At 37.5% G+C, this 19,292-nt stretch overlaps 1 protein-coding gene across 3 annotated transcripts in view; it reads left to right on the forward strand.

Annotated features, from left to right (window-relative positions):
• The first annotated feature begins 874 nt into the window (after positions 1-874).
• Positions 875-19,292, forward strand: part of dlgap1b (discs, large (Drosophila) homolog-associated protein 1b) — a 111,067-nt gene continuing 92,649 nt past the window's right edge. For all 3 annotated transcript variants that reach the window (XM_008396753.1, XM_008396754.1, XM_008396755.2), the window contains exon 1: positions 875-1,075. The gene's annotated coding sequence lies outside the window, so the exon portion shown is untranslated. The remainder of the gene's footprint in view (positions 1,076-19,292) is intronic.

Below are 19,292 nucleotides of genomic sequence, written 5' to 3' on the forward strand. Positions count from 1 at the left end.
GAAGTTCATTAAACAGTGAACAATTCTATATGTAATGACAGATAAATCCACTTTTAAAACACGAGAATGACCAAAACAATCTAGTCACAATAGCTCCCATAAAAAGATTTTGAGCTTATATCATAATAATCTTTTCCAGGATGGATTTACTTATTTTATCATGGAACTGCCAGTGCAGATTTTTGCATTATTTAGTCCTCCTCTGTTGGTTTTGTAACGCGATTAAAACCTTGTTGACCTTAAAGATTACTGTTTAAGTAATCTTTTAAAAAAAAAGAAAAAAAAACCCCAGTAACATTACAGATTATTGTAAACAATGAAAATATAGATTTATTTACTCGAATTGAGTTTTATTCTTGCAGGATTTACAAGATCCCTGGACTATTTCAGTATTGAAAGGACATGGATGCATACAGCACAGTACTGGACAAATTGAGCTGTTGACCCTGGAGTTCAGAGAATCAAACAAGCATTTAATGCACCTCACAAAAAGGAATTTTGAGCTAAAACATAGCTTCTTTGGATCCTCTCCATATCCCTGCACTAAACACATAAAAGAATAAAGCAAAAAAAAAAAAAAACATCTAGTCTTTGCCATTGTCTTTAGTTCACCTGATTGTAGACACAAAAACATAAAACCAATCAACATATCCCACTGTTCTTTTATTAATTATAGGCTTTTAAGGTGCAGAGCTGGAGCTGAAAGATGCGTAAAAATCTAGAACTCCTTAGTACTCCAGAATGAACATTTCGAGTGATATTTTACTATTTCCATCATTTTGATTGTGTGGCACAGTGTGCACTGGAGGTTGGAGAATCCACACTAAACATGCTCCGCTCCGGATTTTCCTTCTCTCCCTTCATGTGCAGCGCTGGTTCATACGTTCAGTGATGCCTCTGCAGCCCACAGACTGAGCGGTACAGGAAGATACTACGCTCTGCGGGACCGTACCGTGCAAGTGACGAGCCGTGATCAGTGCTGACTTCAGATCATTTTAAAGGAAACAAGGAGATTTGAGCGGAAATCACAGGATTACTCTTTCAGGGGCTGCCGGACGGACTCCGCTCAGACAAGGTAGGCAGCAAATGTGTGCATGTTGCGCTTCCCCCCCTCTTACGCTTCATTCATTCTGCAGAGACAATTTGTTTGTCATCAAGTAAAGTGATCATGTACTTTATGAAATATGCACTTTTGGACTGGTGGGACCCAGACCGTAATGTCTTGTCGTGTTGTCTGATTTATTTATTTTTTTTTACTTGCACGGAGATGTACAACTTTTAATTCTGGTAATTTTAGAAATAAGGTTAACATGCCCGACAAACTTGGTAGACTGCTTTATTTTAATTGGCGCGTTGACAGCTGTCCCTACTATCGCCATCTGTGATAACGAGGCAGTTGTGGAATATCCAATCATCCCCATCCGTGCGCTTTGACGGCAGACCTGCGTCTGCTATTGCGTATTTGGCATTTAAATATGAGGACTAGCTGCAGGATTTCTGTTTTTCTGCAGCGATCGTACTTCTACCTTTTCTCTTTACCATCCATTAACGCTGTTATCACTTGTGGGATGAGGTCGCAGCTTTATTCCGTGTCATCTCACCGCACATTAAGGGCTGTGGGATGTTAAATTGACCAAAGCCTCCAGTCATTCCACAGCATATCTTCGTTTTTTAGGAACACTCTCAAACCTTTTCGCCCTCATCCTCAGTAATATTAGTAATCGGGACTACATGGATCATTCATGTGTCCATGCCAAACTTATTCAGCCTCTTTGGTACCCAGCTATCTTCAAAGATAGTTCAGTTTCTCTGAGTCTTCCCTACTAGCACTTCTCCACACTGACTGTGTGATTACAGTCATTAAAACACTGCCTGGAGTAGCGTTGCCAGTGCAATTCAGCCAGTATAAAAGAACAATGTTACATCTGCAAATTACTCTCCAGACTGAATCCAGATGCGATTTGAATGGATCACTTGTCTGATCTAAATGCTTGACCGGTTTGTCTTGGGTGATAAAAAGTTGTCTGCTGGTTGAAGATGAAGATGAAAATTATTCTATTAGGATATACCCAGTAATTAGGCAATAGTGTTTGAGCTGAGGCGAAGGCAATAAACCTCTTCTTTCTGGAGAAGTAGACTGAAATCCTAAGATCAGGAATAAGAGGTCAGTGAAAATTGCCGAAGCCATAATTCATCAACTAATTAGAATGCAAAGCCTGAATAACGGGGAAAACACGTCTCAACGCTGCAGTTGAACTGAATTCCTTTTTTTTTTCTTCTCTCCTTGTGTTATCGTTAGTTTTGCTTTTCTACCAAAAGGTGTAAGGCGGACATTTTTCTGCTCTCTTATCTAAAGTATGCAGCAGTCCAATCCAGCAATCTGTTGATCTTCCCACTGCTGCCTGTGGAACTCGTGAAAAGACCAAACATGCACGCTTTCCTTATTATTCACAAGGCCACAGCAGTCTCCCTCACACACCAGAGACTGTCTGCTTCTTCCTTGACTGTAGGGGTTTTATTGCACTGTGAAAACAGAAGTCTTGCTTTTTTTTGCCTGTCAAGTAATGTTAGTCTCTGTGCTGAACTCTAGGAGCTCATGCATTGTGGTCCATATTTTTCTCTTCAGTTTTGCTAATAAATGAAACGAATCTACCTCTTTGCAAATATGTTATGACTGGAACCTATTTGGCTCTTTTTTTTTGTTGTCAGTGAGCCAATAATTTTTTTCTGCTCCTGAGTTATTTATTCAACTTTACATATAATATCATCAAGTTCATCATCATGTTTATTTGCATTGCACTTTTCAGCCACAACAAAATTTGAAGTGCTTCAAATAATAATAACTGGCATGTCTGTGTGATTGATCTCTGCACTTTTAATAAAGCTTTTAAACAATGTTAGTGATTTTCTTTAATTCACACTGGCTCAAAATTGTACATACGGGCCACTACAGTAATGTGAGCTTAACATCTGTGTGGGAAGACCATGCTCCAAAATTAACACCTTCACGCACATGTGAAATTTTCAGCTGCCTAAATGATTAAGGAAGATGTTTATGGCCAGATGAGACAAAGATTGGGTCATTTCACCATCAGTTTGACAACAGTTTATTGGAGCCAATTAGAGGTTTTAAAACCTAAACACTGTACTAACTGTCAGGCATATTGGTGACCGCATTATTCTTTGGGTTGTCCTTCTCACAGTCATATGAAATAATGAAGAGAATACTCCCCATCAACAGACTGTTGAAAGTTTGAAATATATATATTCTGCTTATTTCCGCTCTGGAAAAAGTTTAAATAAATCATTAGCACCCCAAATTTAATCACATTATGCCATTGCATGAGTATATGCATTTCCTGACCTGCACTGATAGTCATCTTTTCTGCTACAAGATGCCTACAAACACTGCCTTAGTTAAGCCCTTGTAGGTGATGCCAGTGGAATATTGGGGATGCTTTCAAGTGAGATAAGAGCTGTTTAATAATTCAACATCTCTGCATCTTTTTCACACTTCTCACATACCCCAGCACGTCTCGCTTGATTATGCAGATAATGCTGTCCAGATGAAATGCGTCATCACAGAATGGCCCTGTTGTTGCACTGTTTGAGATTGACTTTGAAGCATCAGAACACCGAAATTAAAATGAAATTATACATCTAGATATAAATGTAACAAATGGCCATTGCGTTTTCAAGGACCAGAGGGTAGAGGAGCATTGGCACAATGATTGCTTTCTAACACCCCAGGGGTTCTCGCACAAGAGGATTCTGCAAAGCGCAATGATGACAGACCTGTTACTCATAACTTGTGCCCCCCTGCAGCTTTTATTAAAGAAGGCCAAAAGTCTCGGCTGTGTCGTAATGACGCTTGTGGATGACAGCACTGATGAGTCAGGTGTTATTGTGTTCTCCGACGTGCTGTAAATCGTGCCCGTGTGCTTTTTTCCTTTGCCAAATTTTAATTACGCCGCACTGTTGGAGAATCAGGCCCCGTCAAGCCCAACAATGTCTCGCTAACCCTCTGTCACTTGCGTTGGAGAACAGGAGATGTTCCATTTCCAAGACTTCAATCTCACGGTGAACATACTTACACTTTTAGCTGATAAGGCGACTCCCTAAGTATTCCTGTATAAATTCTGTAATTTTAGCATATATACTGTCTAGAGCACTTTTGTGTCTTAGAGCTGTCGTAAAAGAACTACTAGCAGTCTAATGTAATTTCCTAATTTTACTTCTCAGTGCTACGCTGGTAAAAATGTTAATGGGTTAATAGATGAGCACTGTTGTGATGATTTCATGTAGGCAGAATTTCAGAAACGGCAAGGTTTTAAAGAGACAGGGGACCAATTTCAAGGTGTTAAATTAATACGTAAAATGTCTTTTCAGTCATATTTGATATATAGATAAAGAATTTTTATAATAGCTGAAGAGAACATAGTGGTTTGATTCTGCTGTAATATGTCACTGTGTCTGGAAAACACATAATACTGCCCCTTTAATTACCATGACTCATTTATATGTTAGATATTATCATTGATGAGACAAATAAAAAAAACATTTTTGATCAATTTGGATCATGCACTGGTAAAAAGTGCATGATCTTGGATATTTCTGTTGCTTTCCTTGATAGGCAGGTTTATGTTCAAGATTTCTGTGTGTCATGGTTTTTTAAAATCATAACTAATTTAATGTCTGATGGAAAATAGGACTGTTTAAAATGATGCTAAATAAAAAAAAATTCATACCTTCTGATCTCTGACGGTAGTTTGACAATATACCCCTTGCGGTATCTTTTCCTCTCTGTTTGTAGTTTGTATGTTTGCGCACAAGCTTAGTACTCCATTGTTATTTCAAGGCTTTTGTCTGTCTCCATTTTTTGTCAGCTTAAGCATAAAGAATATGACTGTTATTTTTTTTTTACGTTTTACAAGAATCAAAACAATCTGGACATCAGTCATGAACGTACTCTGTTTAAAAAACAAAACAAAAACGGTTTGTTTTCTTCTTTGTTGCAAAAAATAGGACTTGCTTTGGTAGTATAAAAATGTATTCTAGGCATGCTTTTTGTCAGGGGACACTGTAAATTGTGGTGGGAGAAGTAGGGAGAAGGAAAGGAAGACGTGTTTGTATGCCTTCCAGCAACTGGAGCATGCTCCTACTGTGAAAGGCCAGTGCCATTGTTGGGTAACATAATCCACCAGGGAGGCCTTACGCCGGAGACTGGGGGAGAGCTGCCTTTATCAACGTCCCCGTACGGATCCAGATGCCTTTCAGTGCTTGAGTCTGCTGCAGAATGCTAAGCAACTGTTACTTAACTTGTGTGATGGAGTATACACATACTAACCTTGTTATAATTCTGAATTTAAAGAATGCAATGTGCCATGCCTGTATGAGGAATGGCAGCGATGGTGGTAGATTCTGATTTAGTTTTTTCATGATGTCAAGGTGAGCAGATATATGGCCAAATGTGGATATACAAATGGCTCCTCTGGGGTAAAGGCATCCCGTAGATAATGGTGTGTTGATGATTTTAATGAAGTGTTGTGGAGTGTATGGTCATCTGCAGAATTGATGCAGATAATAATGTGTCTGTGAGAAGTCTCTTTATGGTTACTGTGGCTCAAGATTGATTTTATATAGACTTCTGCTTCTGTATTGGATTCCCTGGAATCTAATAAGCTCAGGCATTGCTGCTCACAAGCAGAAAGCACACAGTAGATTTACAGCACTGACTATGCATATCATGCACTTGTTGTTGCCACACTTGTATTATCACATCAAATCACGTGTGATTTTAGAAAGAAAAATATTTCAAATGCCATATTTGTACTCGAAAGAGTATTCAACTGTGCATGTACAATTCAGTTCCAACTCAAGCGTACAAATACAAAAGAAAAAGAACAATTAACAAGCATTTAAAAATGAATTGTGAACAACCATTAGGTGAACAACACAAGGTACAAAACAACCATTGTTATGTAAGTTCAGTGTCAAATGAGCTGGGTATTTAACACGAAAAATATATATTTTTTTAGAATAAAACCCCCAAAAATACCTATTATATACGATACGATATAATAGTTGGTGCTCATTTATAGAACATAATATTGCCAAGCAGGGCTTATTCGCCCAAATTACAATTCAATTTATATTTTATATCGCATTTTGTGACATTTTGATTCTAAAGAAAATAATTTGTATCATGTCGTTCAGAACATAGGATTGTCAAGTGACACATTGAACTGAATAGAGGTTTGAACCAGTGGGTCATGTGACTCGGTATGGCGATGATGAGAAAAAAGTATTCATGCCTTTTAATAAAAAAAATAAAATTACGCATTATTCTTTTATGACTAGAGACATTATAGGTTATGGACCAGTAAAACAATTTATCCTGGAACTATTTCCAGTGGGGGGGGGGGGACAGTTTGAATTTTGGAGTTTAGAAAATAGTTAGGATTGTTTTCATCAAAAAGAGTTGATTCAAATCTGTTTTACTTTGTATATTTTTAATTAGTAAAACAGGGACACTTGAAGACTTTACTGTCACAATTATCTTGGCAGTGTAATGGTGTCTGCTGTCAACCTGGAATTGTGAGACGTGTTTTTAATGTGTCATAGTCCCAAGGTACATTGTCTAATTATTTTAGTAGGAGTAATAATTTTACTGCAGTCGCCGGGATGTGATGATCCGCAGTCAGTGCTGCTGTCATGTCAGCCTATTTAACCTCCACAAAGTACAGATTTCATGTGCAACAATAACCAATTAGTGTGACATTTCCACTGTTCCCAGGCACCGAGTAGGGAAATTTGTCTTCCAAATATCTTGGTGACCTCTGTTTTATTATATTTCAGTTTGACATAATTTGACATAACAAAATTATAATCTTGCATAAAAAGACAGCCAGGCTTTCTGATGATGGTAGGTCAATGGTTATTGTTCTGAAAGCTGAACTCAATCATCAGTTGGGGAACTTTCAGTCACGTGGTTATATTGACAGTTTTAGTGTTTCCCAGAGCTATGGATTAACTTTCTGGAGCTGCAGAGGAGCCTCTATGCCAGTGTCCCTCCATGCCACAGTTCTCTGCAGTAGCCTGCAGCCTCTGGCTTGGCCTCCTCTCACTAGCTGTGACAGTAGATGGAGAAAGGCGATGAATCAGATGCACAACAAAGATCTCCCCGGCACTGATGACGACTCGGTTTCCGGAGATTGTCAGATAGTGAGGGAGCGTGTGATCACAGTTACATTTATTTTAAAGTTCTTAAGTCAGTTTGCTTGAGAACCATGTAACTGACCAAACTGTGTATCTGTTGTGTAAATTCTGTTTTTTGAAAATCCTGATTCATCGAACACACTGCATGAGATTCTCATAGTGTCATACCTGAATGCAAGTATAGCAACAATTATTCATACTTCCACTAATATGTAATTGTTTCACAATGCCATCGTTATCTATTAGAGTTTTATCAGCTTATTCCACAACTAGATCTGAATCTGTCTACGTCTCCCTGCTTTGGAGAAGTATTTGGTCCCAAGTTACCTTATGCTGGTCTGAGTCTCCGCAGGAGGTCAGACTATCATGTCTCCAAACATCGAAGTAAGCCTTTGTGAGCCCAGATCCTGTGTATTTAAGGCAAGGAGATTTATTTCAAGAGCCCATTACACAAGATAAGCTGGAAAAGGTAGGTCTCTGAATGGTTCACTGGAGCCTATTTTTAAAACAGAAGTGCAAATCTGAGCTGATGAAGTAGCAATAAGCAGCACAAGGTAGATCATATGTTTCTTTTAGAAGAAAAATATGAGATTTTAACTGAGCTCATCCCAAGTCTTGACAGCACCAGGTGGATGGATGGCTTATACTCTTTTTTTTAAAAAAATATTTCTTATTTTTATTTTTATTTTTTTATAAGGGCTTGAAAACAGAGGACCTGTCCTTTCTTTGATCTCATCCTTGACGAGAAAAGAGAATGTAATAGATGGTCTGAGGCAGTCCTAACTCTGCACAAAGGTTTGAAGCCGTTGTCTTGCATCCAACTGGCATCAGCCCAAACTAAAGGCCCCTTTGTGTTCCTGATTTTAATATTTAAGAGAGCCTCTTGAGTCTACCGGCAGGTTTTCCAGTAAGAAAAGCCAAGAGAAGCTTTTTCTGCTTTAAAACCTTCAACTGCTCAACGTCATTCTGTGCCAGCTTGCAGCTCTTCCAACATCTTCCATTGGATTTAGCATCAGCCAGTCTAGATTTAGCATTAAATTGATATTACTAAATTTGTTGGAGTACAAAGCTTAGGCATGCTCCTTTCTAATTAATCATAACTTATACATCAATGCTTTCTAATAACAATTTTGACAAGGCTCCTTTAGCAAAAAAAAAACCCATCACATGACAAGAATCATGTTTATGCGAGTTTTACAGTCGTACTGATGTGACGGAAACATGCATGGCTAATAGATAATTTATAAAGAAAGAAGGTGTGGGCTTTGATGTAATCATAGCATGGTGATGGATTTTATATTGGGGCCCATGAACTGTGGAATGTCCATGTGAGGAGAGGCAGGGCCCTAAAACTCTGCCAGATTTCATTTCACGCTCCGCAGAGCACAGCTTCTGAGATGGTGACATTTACATGGCCCTCTATACCACTGCTAGATGCTGCTGGCCCCAGGCGCCGGCTAAATCAGGCACAAGAGCCAATGAATGAGGAGCCAAAGCAAGCAGTAGAACAAGGCGGAGATAGCTAATGTGCTGTGTAGAAGAAGCACACACAACGAGCTATCATTGCACTGGTATCCTCAGTTTAAACACCCTAATTAATTCTTTTTTTATTTTCACTGATAAGATGATACAGTATAAAGGTGTCTTGCGAAATAATTTATACTCTTGTCACATTTTTACGTCACAAAAACTTCTGTTTTTTTTTTTTTTCTCTTTTTTGTTTGTTTTGTGGATTTTGGCAACAGATCAGAGATCCTAAGTCTGGATCCAAACCATGGTCTTATTAGGTCTTAGATCAATTGTGATGTAAAAGTTGTTTTTTAAAATTATTTATACATCAGACCTTTTCATAAAAAGTTTTAAATCCATTTGTGTAAGATGATGAGAATTAAACTTAATAAAAGAGAAAGAAATCTAAGGAATCATCCCCACCTATCTCTAATTTTTTAGTAGTTATATTTAATTAATTCCCTGTGACTCGCTGAATTAGTGAAAAGCTGATCTTTAGCCTGCTACATTTTGTTTCAATATGAGCAGGTGTTGGAGTGGAAGGTTGCAGTGTATTTTATTTTGGTGAGGCTGTGTATTAAAGAAAAAGTTTTTTTCTCTCTAAAAGTTTATGATGTATATATAATACTTAATGCTTTTTTTCCCCAAGTTTCCCATCTTATTTTTAATATTCACTGTTTAATTAATTGAAAAGAAAATCCAGTTGACTTGCCAGTAGTGACAATTTACCAAATTGTGTAGATGGCTTCTATAAAATATGAAAAGATTGCTGAAAATGATGCATGGTTAAGGCATTCACTTGTATTCAGCCACATTTACTCTGATTAACCTAAATAAAGCCCATGCTCAACTGCACTCCATTTTACCAATTTTTTTGTTTTTGCAAAAGCTTAATCAGATTAAATGAATATTATTTATGCGAATCAAAGTTTAAGTCTTGCCGCAGATACTCATTTGGATTTTGGCCCTGACTTTGACGAGGCCCTTCTAACAAAAATGAATTCAAACTATTGAACTGTAACTGATTGTGAACCTCCCCCCCATTCGTGAATCAGCTGCATCCTCTACCAGGCTTTTCTTGCTTTCCTCAGCCTTTTGGCAAAGGAAGAAAAAAAAGAGTGTCCATACCATAATACTGCTAATATTATGTACTGTGAGACTGGTGTGAGGATTTTTCCCAACACTGTGTTGTTCCACAGTTTGTTTTTTTTCCCTTTGGGGTATTAAAGTAAGGAGGGTAAAATACAAACGGTATTCATGCTTGACTGACTGTACAAATTTTTGCTTGCAAAAAGTTTTTAAAAACATGTCATTTTCCTTCCAGTAGCAGCCTCACATGCGATTCTATGAAAACACACTGAAATTTATGATAGTAACTTGATAAACTGTTCAAAAGTTAGTTCTACAGTGCTGTATATGCAAAGCCATAAATCCCTGGTAACATATTGAAGCAATTCGTTTATACTTACAAACTGTCCTGTTGCAGCTTTACTAATGTTTCCTGTGTGTGTATGTGTGTGTGTTAGTGGGGAGTGAATATTGCTAAGTCTGTAAGACCAGCTTTTCCAAAGGATTATCTGCTCCAAAGACCAACTGCTCATCTCTTGACCAAAAGGTCATCATAGTGTTAGTGCCAGTGAACCAGCTCTCACCAACTTCACTATGCACACATTATCCCTCACCAACCCGTCTCTCTTTCTTTACTGCTAGTTGCTTGATGTGTTCAGAGCAAAATGAAACCCACTTACTGAGATCTCTGCATGAGTTAACCAGCGGGTTGAATTTCTGGCAATTAGAGAATCATTCTATGATGACAACTTTCAAATGACAAAAAATGTTGAGACTGGATAAAGAAATGCACATCTTTCTTGTTTTATATATACACAAGAGTTTCCCTACTTTATTCTTAATGAGGCAGACGGCACTGGAGTCAGTTTGTTCTTGGAGAAAATACTAATTTTGAAGGTTGCGACAAAGTTCTGTTGGCATTCAACTAATCAGTCATCATGATCCCTAGAAAGCTGTTTGTAAAAGGAGTTGAATTTGAAAACATATTTCGGTAAAATGTCGCACCGTGACTGTTCTGCCTGTATTATCAGACACAAAAGGGTATGAGGCAGATGGACATAATGACTGGAGTAACTCGAGAGCAGGTGGATGTCAGCATTGTACATGTACGTCATGGACTGGTGAATCAGCGCAACTGTCACACAGATGAGTGTGCAACGCTTTGTCTATTACCGAGATGTAAATCTAGTTTTGGCTCATGCTAACTGCCACAATGAGGCGGTAACAAAGTTAAGGAATCATTAGTGAGGATGTCCCAGTGGAGCAGCAAGGGAAGGTGAGCTTGGGGAGGTTACAGCGCAACAGATGGCGATCATACATGTGTGTCAGTGTGTGAATACACGCTGCATGAGTACCCTTTTTTTTTTTTTTTTTTTTTTTTTTTTTTGCACAGAAACAAGTGAGAAGGGAACCAAATGTGGTAATTCAGTTGGTGACACCGATAGCCGCCGGCTTTGAAATGATTAAGTTTGTTGTTTTTCTTCAGTTTTGATTTATTTGGAGGCTCATGATCATGGCCCCGTTTACCATTTGTAGAGTCATTAAGTTGTAAACCTTTACATGACATACTGCCATGAAAATGCAGTCATATTCTGAGGGAGCTATTCCTGTGAGGTTATCGGCAGATTATAGTAAACAGAGCAGCTCCAAACTATGAAAACAGTTCTGGCTGCTGTCAAAGAAAAGCCTCAGGCCATGGAAGAACTATTCTGAATCTGAAAGCATTGCTGACAGCATTTAAAAATCTTACATGAAAAATGCTAAAACTGCCTAGATGAAAATTTGAGCATCATTATCCACTTGTCTGGCAAAAAAAAAAAATCCTTATTCACATTTTGTCACATTACAACCACACATGTAACTGATTTTTATTGAAAACCTATTTAATAGACCAACACAAAGTAGTGTGGAAGACATGAGTCATGGCTTGCAAAATTAAAATTCTGAAGTTTGGCATTATTTTATATTCTTCCCCGCTTACTCTGCTATAATAAATCGGTATGTGGGTTACCAACCTGAAGAAGGCACACACAGGCACCACAGCTTTAAAAAGTAAGATTTTTCAGGATACTGTTCCAAAGGTTTTAAGTCCCATTAATAAAATGCCAGGGAACATTTGGAGGGGGCTGAGTTTGGAGCAGAGTTTCTCCTCACCTATCCTTCCATCCCTGCTTAATAAAACAGCAACCCTGCCACTCTCATAACTCTGGGTGAAACCTCTTAAGCGCGGTTTCACCCAGAGTTCTCCAGTTATTAAAGTTGTGATTTTTTTTAAGGTAAAGTTGATATCTGAAATGTCTAGAGCATTTAGTTAGAGAGCAGGAGGACAAATGGAGCCCAACTAATTAGCCAGCTAATATTAGGTTTCAGTGTGACTGTATGTGAAGAAGTGATAATATCCACCACAGTAATTGCATTTGTGTAAATGCTTCTCCTAAACTTAAAGGGTATTTATCCCATATTATGCTTAAGTTTTCCACAACTTACAATTGGTATAAAAAAATCAAAACAACAACAAAAAAACTTTCAGCTTCAAGAATGCAGACATATCTGCATTATCTTCGGTATCCGCCAATGTTTGTCAATTTTCAGTTTGTTCCACACAGTTATCTTGTTACTGTTTTTGTATGCATTTTGATAGGGAGAGGTTTGGACAGTGATGTAGTGCAGGATTGTGGGCTGTTTGAAGCAGAGAAGCAATGTGAATGGTCTGTTAATTTTTTCATGTTGTTGAAAGTGCAGGGAAATGTATATTGATACTTGGTTAAATAGTTGATATTGGTGCATCCCTGATTTTATATAATAACTTCTAAAAGAAGTAGGTTTATTTCCATCTTTTTCTGAGTATATTTATCTTAAAACTTCACTTTGAAAAATATGTAGCAAAAACAAGCTTTGTTTTCAATCATTTCATTGCATATTTCCATTTTATATATATATTTTTTGTTGTTGAGTCTACCAGCTGGTATTCTCTGTATTTGGCCTACATTACAGCATGTGGCAAAATACCAAATGTTATGTTTGTATTAATACCCAGATTATCTCCTCATTTGCGGAGAGAATAAATTGTCCAATTATGTTTGTGCTCACAAAAGACGAAGGTCATATGACATCACAAGAGGCCATTAAACATGCCAGTGAAGTATAGGTAGAGGCAGGATAGAAATGGGCCCAAAAAGGTGTTACTACGCAAAAACATGGCTGGTACCAAGGTGGCAGGCCTGAAGAAGAGAGAGAACATAAGAGGGAAAAACCCTCTTCTCGCTCTAATAGTCAACATGAATGGATCCTGAAGTACAGAGTCCTTGTTTCAGAGCCAATCATCCAGATTGCCTCTCTGTTATTTGTCTTCCCTTTTTATCTTACAGCAAAGCAGGTAGAGATAGGGTAATGTTTTTACACTGGAAGAAAAAGGGTAATTTTTCCTCCTTCTACTTACTGCTGCAGGAAACAGGCTTGTAAAAAGTACATAAGAGACCATAATAAGTACGTTGTAACAGTTTTGGTTTGTATGTGTCATGCACAATCACTCACTGCTAGTCAAATCTCACTCACTGGGAGAAAACGGGGTTAGTCACATTGGTTTTTTGCTTTTTGTGGCTCAAAATACAGCACTCCAAATAAACCGGAAACTTATAAATGCCACATATTATTTTAGAATAAACTGCAAAAATAATAACTGCCCTAAAAGATCTTAAAATAATTGCAGTGATTGCAGGTTTAAAAAACAAAAACAAGATTTCTCAATGGAAGTTCTCAATTTTTTCACATCAGCATAGTCCGTTTTTCACTCCCAGGCTGAATCTTGTTTTTTTAACAAAATGTTGCAGCTGGTAATAGTTGCACCATAGCAACCCTGTTTTACAAATTGGCCTGGATCCTGAACAATGGTTAATATGGTTTTGTTACCAGCTTCCCACTTGCAGATGAGTTTGTGGGGAAACAAATTAGTCGCGTTCGTATCGGCTCGCCTCTACCCTTGACATCCACATCCACCCATTTGTGACGAAGAAATTTCATCTGGATTTTCTAGTAATTAAATTAGCAGCGAGAAAAGGTCACATTTGCTGAGATCCAGTGCATGCAGAGGGAGAGTTCCTTTCTAATTGAGCACAAAAATGAACAGACAGCTGGAGGTCAGGCTTCAGCCCGGCCCTGTGGGCTGGGTGACGGGGTGGATGTTCTGGAATTACCCAGCTTATTTCCTGGTTTAGTTGCCACTTTTCAGGTCACTTTTCTGACTGAGCTTTTTTCTGATACCATGCCATTTTTAGTATAGATAATCTAGATGTGCATAATAGGTGGTTTTGGATTTGTATTTTAATCAGCGGGCCGGGGGAGTGCAGCCAAAATGACTTTGTTAAGAGTGCTTGCGTATATAAAAAGGAAACAGAAGATGAATGAATGTTCGCAACATCCAGTAAAAGTTAGCAGCTGTGAGGAATGATTTCAGCACCATGGACAGCGCTAAGTTCTTCATGCATACAACAATGTTTTCTTATCTGTGCTGGTGAACACGGTTTACATCCACACAAGCACCAGTTTTCAAATGCAAATGCTCATTTCTAGATGAATGAAAACTGCCGTGCAACAGAAATTTGCGGCTCATGTTATACAGCAAACGTGTTTGCAGGGTGTGCAGAAGGAAACAACCTTACTGAGCCATTATCTTTTAATTTGTCTGCCCCCCTCATTTCTAACAAACTTTATCATCTTTTGAGAGGAAAAAAAACCCCACCAACAACAAAAAACAATAACCCATGTAATTTTATTAGATTGTTTTTGACATTTCTACGAAACATAAAATGAAGATAGTTTTCTGTTTTGTTATGTGATAGTTCTAATTTAACAGATCTGACTGCATCTTGTTGAGCAGAAGCGTCCCACTGAGTTGGTGCTCAGCTTTGTTAAACGGCTGGTTCTGTCGGATGTGACAGAGTCATGAGAGTTTAAACAACTAGTGCACCGCACTCAGGGCTGAGTCTGAGGTCATGTCTCTCATTGTGTTTCAGCTCTACGTTACGTGGTATTTCCATTTCACTGACTTCCAAGACGTCACTCAGTTATTATTTTTGCCAAAGGTACAGGCGTTCATATTTTGAAAATCTGGCCTAAGTTTTTGGTTTGTTCAAAAAGATGTACAGGATATGGACAAGCTTCTCTCCACTCTAGTTTGTGAAGGTAAAACAAATCGGTTATCTTTTTTTTTTGTTGCCCTTTCAGTGAAATGTAACGGATGCATGATGAAAATCTGTTTATTCTGTTAAGAACAGAAAGCCGTTTTTTTTTTTCTCTTGTGCCTCATCTTCTCTAACTGCTTTCCATGCTGCCAGGAAGACTGACGGTAAAAGCGTATGTGTTGAAAGCTTGAAATACAGGCATTTGTGAAGAGACGCAGAGCTCCTTGGTGATTCTGCCAGAAAGAGAGAGAGAAACAAGTGCACATGCAGCAGAACATGGCTTAGTCAGGGTCATCACTGGCCAACAGCTTTGGTAGCTGTGACAAGCTGGGGCATTTTCCTCAGGCTTCAAGAAACCGAGGAGGAAAAGATTTTAATGATGCCACTTTCCCAGCATACATTTTACTAAAGTTACATCGGCCATGAGTATTGGATTTTTTTTTTTTTACCAGATAAGAGTTGAGCTAGTCAGAGGAAGTATATTTTTCTTTTTATAGTTAAAGAAAGACAGGCCTGTTCTAAACTATTTGAAGTTTGTCATTCTTTCATAAAGTTTAAGTAAAAGTTGAGCTTAATGTAAATAAGAAAGTTTGTAAAAGTAGAAAGGAGCAAAATATCTTCACATTGGTGTGACTGTTAGTCATACCGATGACTTTCATGTGGAAGGTGTTTTTACAAGCTCTTGCATCACGGATTGTTCTTAGGTTCTTAATGCATACTGTATTTTAAAAGGAATCTTTTGTGCTTTTGTTCATTTGAATTTGGATTTTAAAAATGTACAAAGATGTTTTCTTTTCTTTTTATGGTCTGGTTTGTAAAACTGAAAGAAGGTTCAAGTCTTCTTTCCTTCAAGACCACACCTATATTGAAGCAGAATTAAAGCTGCATTTTTTTATATCAGGAAAGACGATAACCTTCTCATTTCTTTAATCTTAGGGTTGGTTATAGACCACTAAAATGATATACCAGTACATTGCACACATGTGTTATGCAGCTAATGATTAATAAATAAAACAAAAGACTGACTATTGTATGTGTAATGTATGTGCAACACATACAATATGTTGCACATACTACATACACATAGTACTGCATTTGCAATAGCATTTTTTCTGCAAATACAACTGCAGAAGAAAAAGCAGCAATGCACGTGCAAAAGCTTTAATACCTTGAATAAAGAAAGTGTAATATCATGAACAATTTCTCTAATCCCCTTGTTTTTTTTCTATCACTCAAGGCGAACCTTGTGATTTCTGCAGTGATATCCCATTGATTCGTTTAATAACCTTAGATTTGCAAATGGCAGGCTGGGTGCTTCAAATGCAAAACACACTTATTACCATCTTTATCTTTAGACGTCTCATATTTCAGAAAAAGTGTGCTTTGTTGGCCATGTGTCCTCCTCAGGTAAAATCACTTTAATATTATCAAATTTTCGTGTTTTTGGATACCAAATTAAATAAGTGATTCTCACTGCGCACATCAAAGTTGATTAAATCTTTGATATGCAGAGTCGATTAAATCTGCTTGCTAGATGAACGACTCTTTGCTGAGTATTATGTCGAACTGAATCTGACTGATTGGAATGAATCGGATTGAATTTTGTGAACTTTTTCTGATCAGTAAATCATCTATGTGCAATACACTGTGCTGACAACAACACTGTTTGGTGAGTGGAGTTGCTAGATTGAAAAATATTAATTTAAGAAGTTAGAGGAGATGCTAAACTTGCACACACTTTCGAGAAAGAAAAGTGGATTTTCTATCTTGACATGTCGGATCATTCAGGCTGCCACAGCACAGCATGACTGCAGCAGATAACAGGATGCTAAACATTTTACATCACAGTTGATTTATTTATTTGTTTTTTGACAAGTACAATTCCTCATTTCATGGAACATGCTACTTAAGAAAATGTTTGCAGGCTCAAGGGCTTCCCATAGTTCAGATATGAGTCTCCTGGTTCTAGGTGAAACACAATAATGTTAGCTGTGCTAAATTTTCTACAAATTAAGCATGCTATAAATATCTTTAAACGTCAACTCATAGTAACTATGTCTTTATTTTAAATGTCAGCGAGATTCGGTAAGTGTAAAGTTGTGCAACACAAACCTCTCTGTGTCTCTTTGTCGCTCTCTGTCTCTCTCTCATACAGTTTGACACGGTTCCTGATATAGTAATTAATGACCATCCATGACAGGCTTTTCTATGGCTGCTGCAATAAATCAGTAAATGATAACAGAAAATCCTTGAGGTTTACACTGACGTGTTGGGTTGGACATCACTCTTCTTTCTGGAATTATTTATTTTAAATACATTTTGTAATATGATGCACATATTTTGAGAAGTAGATGTTGGTGAGCTACAATATGCCTTGGAGAGAAGAGTAAATGGGATGTGCTTTAATTCTTTGTAGTTGGGTTTTATTTATAGAACCCTTTGTCCCAAAACTGAAGATTTTACTGCATTTGCAGACTTTTTTCAGTGACTCAAAGAGAGACAACTTTGTAACTTTCAGCTATGTTTGAGAAATAATTGTTTCATTCATTCCTCTACTTTGCCGAGCAATTTTCAATTGCTAGACAATGTCGATTTTTTTCTTTTTACTGAAGTCAGAATTGACAGGACAGAACTTCTCTGCTCAAAACTAATCTGCTCAGTGATTAGAAATCAACCACAAAGTCTGGAACTGGGCTGGTTTATCTCTAAAATAAACTGAAGGCTCAAATTTGGTTTTAGGTTTGGCAAATCAAAATAAACCCGTCTTAGTTTGTCATGACTTCAGTTTTACAGAAGCAATATTTTAAGCAAGATAAAGGGCAATTTCATACAGTTTTCTTCTAAGTAAGTTATGTAGACATTATGAGCTCTTTCTGTGTTCACAACAACAAAAGAAGCATATTATACAACTTAAATGTTGATGCTTTTGTGTAATGCTTAGAAACTCAATCTATGATATCTGTACTTTTGAAATGCTTGGGAATGTGCAAGCAGATAAAGCAGCGTCGTAGCACAATGTCGAAAGAATGCAACGTAGCCTTTGCATGCAGGAGCACAATACAATAACACACTCAGTGATGTCATTTCTATAATCTGATGGAATCTGGGCCAGCTTTGACGATGAGGCAGCCAGAGGGATGAGCAGTCACTGTCATAATGATTCGGCGTGTCAGAGAGAGAGATGCATATAATTTATGTAGACATGCATACATGCATACACACACGCACACACAAAAACATATATACACACACATTGATGTATGTGCTGCAGCATATGTGCATATTTTGTTATGAGAAGGGTTCCTTTTTAACGGCATTGATTTTTGTGCTTTGCATGCAGGTTGCATAAAAATGTGAAAACTCCAATACTGGATCATTTTTGACACACTGCTAGAGCATAGTCGCATTTACTAAATGCAGCAATTAACTTGTCTAATTTATCATAGTAGGTTTCTCTCAGCCATAAACTTTGTTGCTTCATAATTTTTTTTAGCGAAGTTGCCAACTTATAATTTTGATGTTGCATGTTTGGAATCTCTCCTGCATTCAGATGCCAGATAATTTAATTACATTTTCAGGACAAAACCTTTTGATGGAGAGAAAAAAAAAAAACATTTTATTTGGTCTCAAGCCATGTAATAATTTCTTGGAGCAGACCCTGTTAAAATTACACCATGCTTTCAGACATTCTAATTAAGCTTTTACTCAGTGCCAACCACAATTTGTGGTAGTTTCATTCTCCTGACAGTAAACTGGTGGAATGTTTTCAAAGCAAATTATGACACTGATTGGATGTCTTTAAGTTAGATATTAAACAAAAGATATTAAACAAAACACAAACACTGTAGTTGTTAGAATAAATTTCTTTTTAAAACTGGTGTCTGCTAAACTCTGCCCACAGCAATACAATTATCTAAGAGTCAATGTGTGTTTATTGATTTCTTTGAAGGCTCAATAAGGCCATACTAATGTGTCAGACATTCTCATATTGCCTGAGCCAGATGTCAGCATGAATAATTAACTCAATGCATTTTCTGTGGAGGGTGAATGTTTTTGAGTTGTTTTTTCCCCACTAAATCTTACTACAAACAAATGTGGTGGTTTAAAATGTTTCATTTTCAGTATATGTAGTAATTCAATATTTCCCAATGGATTACATTTAAAAGATTGACTAATCAAGCTTTAAGTTTAATGCTGCAGCTGTCAGTTTATTGGTTTAGGAGTACATGCAGGTATCTTACAACTCTCTTCTTCTTAAGAACTTCCTTTTCTTGCCATTAGGGGTTTTATGTCTAAGCCTACTTATTTTACAGATAG

The sequence above is a fragment of the Poecilia reticulata genome, linkage group LG20 (assembly GCF_000633615.1).
Source record: "Poecilia reticulata strain Guanapo linkage group LG20, Guppy_female_1.0+MT, whole genome shotgun sequence".
NCBI classification, from domain to species: domain Eukaryota; kingdom Metazoa; phylum Chordata; class Actinopteri; order Cyprinodontiformes; family Poeciliidae; genus Poecilia; species Poecilia reticulata.